The following is a 10,980-nucleotide window of genomic DNA, read 5'->3' as shown; positions in this document are numbered from 1 at the left end:
CAAAGACCACAGAGATGATTAGCAGGGTTTTGAAGAGTGTTTCTCCTGCTATTACTGTAGAAATCTTGCAAATTTTTCATTAAAACCATATTAACATCCTTAAAAACCGTGTCACTCCACCAAAAAGTTTTTGAAAGTGGTCTGGGTGCGGCCAGAACTGTTTCATAATACAGCGGATTGAGGGAGGCACAAGGTCGGGAGGGATGGTGTTCTATGGTCGCCGACATTAAGGAAATGACACAGTGGTAAGGTTAGGCACCACAAAAAAATAATAAATAAATAAACTGAATTAAATAAATAAATAAATAAACAAGCAAATAAAAATTAATAAATAAAAATACAAATAAATAAATAAATAAATAAATAATGCCTTCAAAAATTGTAAGTGGTTTTAGTGAGGTGCTCCTGGAACCGCGGCGAGAAGAATCAGCCAGCACAAAACACACAAGGTGAGAATCGATTGTCTGCATCACGGAGGCGAACACTTCACAAGATTCTCGCACTTTCTACAACCGAAAATCGACAGACACTTGAAATCAGTGAGTCCCAAGCCTTTCTTTCTTTCTGTCTTTTGCCCTTTGACGAAGCTCACCTGCTCTGAGTTGTCCCTTCATGAAGACGAAGAGAACAGTCACACACGAGCTTTCAAAATGCCATACATAACCTCTAAGTGCTGGTGATCATAACAGTGAATAATTACCAAGCAAGAACATCACATTCTGAACAATAACTACAGTACACACCATGAAAAAAAAAAAAATCTATTGACATAAACTCGGTGAGGCGAGGTAAACAAACAAACAAGGTGGGGACAGTGCAGCAACAACAGCGTGTGTCAGGAGGTAAGTCACGCAGTAACACCTGAGCCGTGCCACCCACTGCCCCCACTGGCTGTACCAGTGTATCAGTGGCGCCAGGCTCAAAACAGTTATCATATTATGACCTCACAGTAGTTGTGTGGTTACACTGTGGGCTTGCGGTAATGAAAAGTCTTTTGGGAGACGAATCTGCTGTGGCTGTAATAGCTCCGAGAATGTGCGGCGTCTTGGATTTTTTTTTTTCTTTTAAGTCCAGCAAGCTCTACACCACCAGCTGAGCCTAAACTGAATTCATAAGAACATAAAAACATAAGAAATAAGGGAAGCTGCAAGAAGCGACCAGGCTTACACGTGGCAGTCCCTGTATGAAACACACCTACCTATTTCCATCTGCTATCCCCATCCATAAACTTGTCTAATCTTCTCTTAAAGCTCTCTAGTGTCCTAGCACTAACTTCGTTTGTGTGTTTGTTTGCAACAGAGTACTGCAGCGCATGCTCCAGAGTCTGTGGCGTGTGATGACGTGTGTGACGTCACGTTCTTTTTTCACCAACAACTAATAACCTCTACATTTCTGGCCAGATCCAAGACATCACTTTACCTGTAGAAAGGAGAGAACCACTTCAAGTAAAAAGTAGCAGATTTTCTCCTTAGAGTTTTATTTACTTTTTTTTTTTTTTTAAGCCCATATTTCACATTTTCTTCCCCTCCCAAAAGGAAATAAAATTCCCCAGTCCCCCAAGCATGTTAGACAGTTAGAGGGTTTGGGGGGATAGGGGGAGGATGGGGAGACAGAGTTATTATAAAATATTACTAAATTTCCCCCACAGGAAGAGATTTTCCCCAAGTTAAGCAATACTGCCTTCAACATCTTAACATGTTTGACATTACAGGAGAAAAATATCAACGGTGAATGGGCAGGTAGACAAACAGGCTGCCTAGTATTAATACTTAGCTTTTGGGACAACTTAAGCACAAACATAAATAACTTTAAGGTAAATACAAATGTAAAAGGAAAAAGAGAAAGAAAAAAAAAACTAGACAGATAACAAAGATAATACAATACAAATAATAACACAAATCCTGAAATGTAACACTCACCAAGTCGTGGCTTGTCGGCAACATTCCGCCAGCAAGGCACTGAGCGAAGCGAGGAGGCAGACAACTGATGATCCTTTGCAGTACCAACCAGTTTCTCCTGCCTTCTCTATTGTTGTCTATCTTAGATTATCACTCGGAGCTACAGAATGACTAAGGTTTCCTATATAATTTGCCTGGGTTAGATAATCAGTGAAGCATCGGTACCACAGTCTGTAAAGAAGGGAATCACGTGGTGGCTGCGTGGACCGTATTACGAAGCACTTTTGTCCGTTCCTCTACTACTTTCAATAGGCTCTAGTTAAAGTGACACGAGTCTTAAAGCGTGGTGATAGATTGACAAGATTTTTACATTATTAACAGAAGAAACACACTTGAAAATAATCGTGGTGAGAGAGCAAAGCGTCTCTGGATAAAGGTACATCACGTGCGTGCAGTAATATCAAACTCTGCATGGTCAGTGGGGTCCAAGAGGCGAGGTCCGATCCACATCACTCAGCCACACACAATAACACAACAGCACACAACCACACTGCCCATCACTGGTTCTTGCACTGTTCTGCTTGTTCTAGGTTAGGAATTGATTTTACAGGGAGGTGCTTTAGACTTTTTGGATGACAAATGTGAGCAAAAAAGAAGTTTTTGATAAGTAAAATTACACTAAATTAGATCGTTTCTCCGCAACACTTATTAACACACTGGCAAGGACTTGGCGTCGGGTGCTGACTGCCAGACGTACAATGAGACGATGGAAATAATGGTGCTTCGTGAGTTACCACTAGCCAAGGTTTTATTTTTCAAGAGCACAGACATCTCCCATCCTCTTCGTCTCTTTTGCAGCCGGGAGTGAAAGTTTTAATCATTTTACAGTTTGGTGCCACAGGGTCAGGATGTTATTGTACCGTTATTGTACATTTAGCGGATCTCAGCTTTGTTATGCTTCGTAAAGCCATGACTCGTACTCTGAAACCCTTCTGGCCTCGCCTACACTACTTGTAAAAGGTTCTACTTGCAGTGCCACGGGTTTTAAATGGTGCTTTTTTTTATATATGGTTGTATTGACAGGTTGTATTAACAGGAGAACCCACCTAATTATGTATGACCTTTGAAATTTGTGGTGGAGAGAAAGCAGTGTTTCAAAATGCGGGTCCCAGTCATTTGTTCAGGAAACTACATGAATACATTTATTTGTGATGTTTATTTAAGATAAGTCGTACTACTACTACTACTACTACTACTACTACTGCTACTGTTGCTACTGCTGCTGCTGCTACAACAACAACAACAAAAACAACAACAACAACAACTACTACTACTACTACTACTACTACTACTACTACTACTAGCACTAGCACTAATATTACCACTAATGCTACCATTACTACTAATACTATTACTGCTATTACTATTGCTATTACTACTACTGCTACTACTACTACTACTACTACTACTACTACTACTACTACTATTACTACTACTACTACTACTACTACTACTACTACTACTACTACTACTACTAATAATAATAATAATAATAATAACGATAATAATAATAATAAAAATAACGATACTATTACTACTACTACTACTACAAATAATAATAATAATAATAATAATAATAATAATAATAATAATAATAATAATAATATGTAGAAATATGCACGTGTTTCATAAAGGAATTTCCATTTGTATACCTGACGGCTTCTTGCAGCCTCCCTTATTTTCTTATGTTCTTATGTACTACTACTTCTACTACTACTGCTACTACTACTACTACTACTACTACTACTACTACTCTACTACTACTACTACTACTACTACTACTACTACTACTACTACTACTACTACTACTACTACTACTACTACTACTACCACCGTCACTGTATCACCATCGTTCCCACCACAGGCTCCTCCACCACCAGCTCTCCATTCATCGGGTGTTTTGCAGTTATAATAAACATAAGGCACAAACTCCATTAAAATATGATTGCATTCAAATATTTCATCACAAATACTTTGCCTGCTAAAGCCTATTGCAGCACACAATGCCGCTGCGATCCTATTGCTGCACAGTTTGAGTTCATTTCTCCTTAATGATGCATGTGCTGCGTGTCCCCACAACTATTTAGCACCAGGCTTCTCTCCACCGTACCGCAGGTCCTCACCACTAAGCACCCGGTCCTCTATCCCTCGCCAGCCCACCACTCTAGCTAGTACTCTCCTGCCTCCAGTAGTATAAGAGTCTCGTTCTGAATCTTTTCCTCTGCCTAAATTTTTTTTTTCCATAATCACCTACTTTTTTTTTTTAACTAAGTAACTAGTTAAGAAAAAAATACTCTCTCTCTCTCTCTCTCTCTCTCTCTCTCTCTCTCTCTCTCTCTCTCTCTCTCTCTCTCTCTCTCTCTCTCATGTAAATATTTTTTACGGTAGTTTAGATAGAAGTTCATCTGTTCTCTTTCACTTTTTTCATTGTCCATGCAAGGCCATATGCTACAGAACTCTGAATATTAAGAAAGGACGAGGAGAGCGTGAAAGAGTTAAAGAAGCCGAGTAGAGAGACAGCTGAGTGGAGATCTAGAAACACTTCTACGCCTCATCTTCACTATACATACAAAGGCTCTAGTTAAAGTTAAACGGATTTTTAAGGGTGTTTTTATAGTCCTAGTGACGGGTGAACAAGATTTCTACATTATTAACGGGAGAAATACTCGTGAGAACCCGTCTAATCATCTCTGTGACCTTTGAAAATAATCGTGGTGGGAGCGCGAAACTTTTAGAGAACGGGCCACAGAGAGAAGGAATACTGGCGGAGCAACAGGGAGCGAGAGGAAGACAGAGAATGAGATAGAAGAATGGAATTGTGGTACAACTGCAAAGGATGGGAGTCACAGAGGAAGATACAAGGGACAGAAACAACTGGAGAAACGGCGAAAGCAAGAGAAGAACAGAAGAACAGAGAACAATAGCGACAGGAGAGGCTAAGGAAAGAAACACCTGAAGTGACTTCCTCTAACACAAGTAACTAAATATAGAGACATCCACGCACACACTTCGTATACATTCAACACTCGTGCATACACTGATCAACAACCCTCTACACTCACATATATATACACAAGATTAATTACGTGACAATTCTCGGCCAAGACTTCACGCACACCTCAGCTGTTCAGTGCATGACAATACAGTAACAATAAGTAGGTGGGGATCCATGTTAGCGGGTTAAGAATATGTGGATCATATTCTGAAACACTTCTGCCCGCACCTCGACTACTTTCAAAAGGCTCTTGTTGAAGTGACACAGGGATTTTATTTATTTATTTATTTATTTATTTATTTATTTTTATTAACAGGAGAAATAATCTTGAGAATTCGGCCAATCATCTCTGTGGCCTTTGAAAATAGTCGTGGTGAAGCTGCATGGGTTTTTAAGTGAGTTTATTTTTATGGTTCTGACAAATTAACAAGATTTCTACACTATCAGCAGGAAAAGCACTCTTGAGAACCCGGCAAATTATCTCTGTGGATCGAACCTCAGCTAACTTATCAAGCAAGGCCGTTAACAGCAAGGCAGTGACCGCCATGTGTGTGTGTGTGTGTGTGTGTGTGTGTGTGTGTGTGTGTGTGTGTGTGTGTGTGTGTGTGTGTGTGGAGACTGTGCGTGTTCGATTACCTGTAATGACACAAAAAAGTCATACTACAGCCTGACAATTATGTAAAAGATTTAAAGTTATAAAGTAGACAGCCTGCGTTGCATAAACAAAAGAATACGTTCATGAATAAAAAAGTAACATCAATGAATAATAAATAACGCACAACAATTTACACATTCATTGCTAAGTAAATCTGGAATAAGCTAGTCGATTTAATACCTCGCTTGACACGATACTTTAAAAAAGGAAGCTGGAAAGCCTGAAATCGGAGGAAATATTTATTTGCAAAAAGAAAGAAAAAAAAAAAACTGCGTATATTTATAAAGAATATATTCAACGCGCTTTCTATCAGATCCTGTGTGTGTGTGTGTGTGTGTGTGTGTGTGTGTGAACAGTCGCGGTCAGCAGTGAAGTGCGTAACGCGGTACACTCGCTGCCACTGTGCTCTCGCTCCGCCTCGTCTTCCCATTTCCCTGCCCCTTGCCACGCGTTCCCTCATCACTAACCACTCTGACACATTTCTTCACACCCGCCTCCGAGCACAGTACTGGCTGGACACTACTAAATCTACTCTTTTATTTCCCTCTTTTCTTTGTTGCTTTGTCAGTGCGTATAAAGATTTCATTGCCTCTAGTGGTGCGAGCTGTTGCATACCGCAGTGAAAGGGTTAAGCGCTTTATTCCCTCAGGACTGTTTCCAAAGGCCATGGAGATGACTAGTAAGGTTCTTACGGGTGTCTTATCTGCTGATGGTGTTGAGGAGTTGTTAAGGTACCACTAACATCTTGACTTCCACTGTGCTTGTCTTATTCTTAAACACTTTATTCCCTCATCAGTACTGTTTCCAAAGGCCACACAGATGATCAGTTGGGTTCTCATGGGTGTTTTCGTTACTGATTTTTTTTTTCTTTTATGTAGGAGGGGCACCGACCAAAGGCAACAAAATTATAATAAAAAAAAAAAGGCCCACCAATTTGCCGGTCCCCAAACAGAGTCAAAAGCCGCCATCAAAATTTAAAGGATAAGTATCTTGAAACCTCCTTCTTGAAAGAGTTCAAGTCAAAGGAAGGAGGAAATACGGAAGTAGGAAGGGAGTTCCAGAGTTTACCAGAGAAAGGGATGAACGATTGAGAATACTAGTTAACTTGTTGAATAAGTGTTAACCTACCACCGATATGATGACTTTCACTTTGCTTGTCTTTCCTCAGTCCCCATATTCCGAAATCCTCCTGAAGACTATTTCCAAATGCCACAGAGATGATTAGCCGGGTTCTCACGGACGTTTTTTTCTATACTGATGATGCTGAAGACTTGTTAACCTACGAGTAACACTGGAATCATAACTCTTCCACTGTGCTTATCTTTCATCAGTCTCAATATCTGCATTCTGTAACGCCTTATTCTCTCATGACTGATTTTAAAGGCCACAGAGATTAGGCAGGTTCTCACGGGTGTTTCCTCCTCGATGGTGTTGAAGAATTGTTAATCATGACATGCACTGTGCTTGCCGCCGTCAGTTTTAAGGCCAGTATACTTAAATACTTTATCAGGATTATTTCCAAAGACCACAAAAATTATCAGTCGGGTTCTCAAAGGTGTTTTCTTATATTGATGGTTTAGATTCTTTTTTTTTTTTTTTTGCCTCTGAAATCAGGGCTCTTAACCCTTATAATTTTCAGTAGCGCCAATGAAATGGACGCGATTTCGACTTATAGACTGTTTAGGAATACTGCCCCAAGTTCTCTGATCTGCCTAGAATCTATCAATTCCCAGGGTTTGTTAGGTCTGTATATGAAACGCTCTGTTCTCTCGCCACGGCTATTTTCAAAGGCCACGGAAATGATTAGAAGGTTTTCAAGAGTGTTTCTCTTGTCAGTAATGTAGAAATCTTATTAATCTCTCACTAAAACCGTAAAAACATTCTTAAAAACCCGTGTCACTTTAACTACAACATTATGAAATTAATCAACGTACGCCGCGGAAGTATTTCAGAATATAAACCTTAGACCGGCAGTGGACCAGACTGAGGCGGGGTTGAAGGAGAGCAAGAAACTCAGAGGACAAGAGTGCAAAAGATTACTTGTGTTCTGGTCACGACTGCGTATATGCTGACCAAGAACACGGTACAGCTGGCCGCTAGTGTACCTGTGCAGACAACGAACAAGGTACATATTGCCACGAGCGTACCTTTTCTGACCAAGAACACGGTACAGCTGGCCACGAGTGTACCTATTATTCAAAATTAGATAAGTGTCTTAATGCCTTCCTCCTGAAAGAGTTCAAATAAAAGGAAGAAGGAAATAAAGAAGCAAGCAGGGAGTTCAAGAGTTTACCAGAAAAGAGATGAAAGACTGAGAATACTGGTTAACTCTTGCAACAGAGAGATTGGGAAAATAGGGATGAGAGAATGTAGAAAGTCTTGTGCTGCGAGGCCGCGGGAGGAGGGGAGGCATGCAGTTAGTAAGATCAGAAGAGCAGTCAGCTTGAAAGATAATGGTAGAAGAAAACAAGAGATGCAACACTGCTGCGAAGAGAGAGAGGTTGAAGACAGTTACTTAGGAGAGGAGTTGACAAGACGAAATACTTTTGATTCCATCATTTATGGATCAATAAAGTTATACTTACTTGCTTCCTCACTTAAAGGTCTTGCGTGGCGTGTATTCCTGAACGTTTTGTTCTTTCAGGAGAATTTTCAAAGGTCACAGTGAGGACTAGTCAGCTTCTCACATTCTCCCACTGATACTGCAGGATCCATGTTGAATTATCATTGGAAAAATAAAAAGCCCTTGAAAACTTCCAACAGAACCTGTTAAACTTTCACTACAGTCGATGAGACACCCTTGAAGACCCGAAGACCCCAATAATTACCATTACTTGTTAAACCACTAGAATCATGAAGATACCCTTGAAGACCACATTAATTTTCATTATAGTTTGGTAAATCACTCGAATCATAAAAACGCTTTCGAAAACCCCAGTAACTTCCTTTAGATCCTATTAAACTACAACTGGAATCATGAAAACGTTGTTGAAAACCCTATTAACTTCAATCAGAGCCCATTACACTAACACTAAAGTTATGAAAACACAATTAACACAAGCTTCTTAAACTATCACTGGAATCACGAAAACACCCTTGAAAACCTCAATAACTTCCACTAGAGTTTATCAGTAGCGCTCTTTGAGATTATACGGTCTATTATGTGCGGCGAGCTTAGTGAAAATAATACACGAACTTAATATAGAAGGAGAACTACCTTGGCTAAACGCGGTCACTTTGTGCAGCTCACGACAGAGACAAACAGACGGGAACAACACAAAGAAGCGAGCGTGGACACAAAAAACAAAACAAAAAATGAACACAGATATCCCGCACCCTTTAAAATTCGCACCTGAAATATTAATTATTAAACAAAATTCTCTCTCTCTCTCTCTCTCTCTCTCTCTCTCTCTCTCTCTCTCTCTCTCTCTCTCTCTCTCTCTCTCTCTCTCTCTCTCTCTCTCTATCTATCTATCTATCTATCTATCCGTCTGTCTATATCTGTTTATGTATGTATGTATCTATATATCTATCTGTGTATCTCTCTAATTATCTATCTATCTACCTATTCATCTATTTATCTACTCTCTCTCTCTCTCTCTCTCTCTCTCTCTCTCTCTCTCTCTCTCTCTCTCTCTCTCTCTCTCTCTCTCTCTCTCTCTCTCTCTCTAACTCAATCACACTGGCCTGGTGTAGGTAATACTAATGGGAAATATGAAGCCAGTTTCTGCCTATATTTTACACTTAATAAAATCCATTATGTAATCCGGGCAAATTGAGCGGCCCAAGTACATTTGAAAATCATATATGCATAATGCCACTTTTTTTTTTTACCTCTCTATTGGCAGCGTGACGCAATGTGTTCCCGCCATCACGCTGGATTAACGCACGCTAATGCCGCGCCACCAGCACCGGGCCCATAAATAGCGAGGGGTGGGTTTGGACGGGCGTGAAACTGAGGACCGTATTCTGAAACGCTTTGCTCTCTCACCACCACTATTTTCAAAGGCCACAGAGATGATGTCCCGCGCTTTCAAGACGGTTTCTCCTGTTAATCATGAAGAAATTTTGTTAATATGTCACTGCATCCATAAAAAACACTCTTAAAACCCCGTGTAACTTATTAAAACGCGTTGCTCTTTCACCATCTCATGTCAAAGGCCACAGGGATGATCAGATGGGTTCTCAAGAATGCATCTCCTGCTAGCAATGTAGAAATTTTGTCAATATGTCACTAAAACCTTAAAAACGTCCTCAAAACCCGTGTACTCTTTGTCCTCTCACCACGACTCTTTTCAAAGGCCACAAAGATGATTTCCCGGGTTTTCAAGAGAGTTTCTCCTGTTAATCGTGAAGAAATATTGCTATTTTGTCACTACAGCCATGAAAATGCGCTCAAAAATCCGTGTAGTTTATTAAAAATACCCGCATTCTGAAACGTTTTCCTCTCATCACCACGATTTTCAAAGGCCACAGAAATGATCAGCTGGGTTCTCAAGTGTCTTTCTCCTGTTAATTATGAAGAAATTTTGCTAATCACTAGAACCGCAAAAACACCCTCAAAACTCGTCTACTCTACCCTCTCACCACGACTCTTCATAGGCCACGGAGATCAATTGCCAGATTCTCAAGAGTGTTTTTCCTGTTAGTAATGTAGAAATTTTGTTAGTCTGTCACTAGAACCATAAAAAAAAAAACTTCCACAAAACCTACGTAATTTATTAAAAAGGCCACTATTCTGAAACACTTTGCCCTCTGGAAATTTTATTAATCTGTCATTAGAGCCGTAAAACACCCTTAAAAACCAGTGCAGCTTCAATTATATCCAGTTGAATGTGGTGTGGGGTGCAGCACAGAATTGTTTCAGAATACGGGGTTGAAACATATGGACAGGGAGGAACATACAGGTGTACAGGTAAGCAAGTTGTTCGTTAGATGCGTGGACAGGTGTGAAGGAAGGTAAGGGTTGACTTATTGTTTTAGTTACAGTATATCTATCTGTTTGCTTATATATTTTATTAGCTATCTTGTATGTTTCTATTTATATGTGTGTCATCTATCCATCTGTCTATTTTCCTGTGTATTCAGCGACCTGTTTATCTATCTATCAGTCAATCATCTGCTAGTTAGCTATCTATCTATTTATCTATCTATCTATCTATCTTCTTGTCTATCTGTCAATACATCTATCTGTCTATCTATCTATCTATCTATCTATCTATCTATTTATTTACCTGCCTATCTATCAATTTGCCTGTCCATTCTCTCTCTCTCTCTCTCTCTCTCTCTCTCTAAGTACAGTTCTATGGAAACGAGCATGTTACTCACTAGTCAGTAATGAAGGCGTGGGAATCATTGGTCCTGCCTAACTC

The 10,980-nt window shown here is 39.9% G+C and overlaps 1 long non-coding RNA gene across 1 annotated transcript in view; it reads right to left on the bottom strand.

Annotated features, from left to right (window-relative positions):
• The window catches only part of LOC135112469 (uncharacterized), a 48,881-nt gene extending 46,131 nt beyond the window's left edge, over window positions 1-2,750 (bottom strand). Inside the window, exons 1-2 of the long non-coding RNA XR_010274412.1 lie at window positions 2,291-2,750; window positions 1,920-2,129 (exon numbers count right to left, since the gene is read on the bottom strand). This is a non-coding gene — a long non-coding RNA (uncharacterized LOC135112469). The remainder of the gene's footprint in view (window positions 1-1,919; window positions 2,130-2,290) is intronic.
• Window positions 2,751-10,980: the final 8,230 nt, after the last annotated feature.

Source organism: Scylla paramamosain, chromosome 23 (assembly GCF_035594125.1).
Source record: "Scylla paramamosain isolate STU-SP2022 chromosome 23, ASM3559412v1, whole genome shotgun sequence".
Lineage (NCBI taxonomy): Eukaryota > Metazoa > Arthropoda > Malacostraca > Decapoda > Portunidae > Scylla > Scylla paramamosain.
This window is presented reverse-complemented; position numbering and strand designations above follow the sequence as displayed.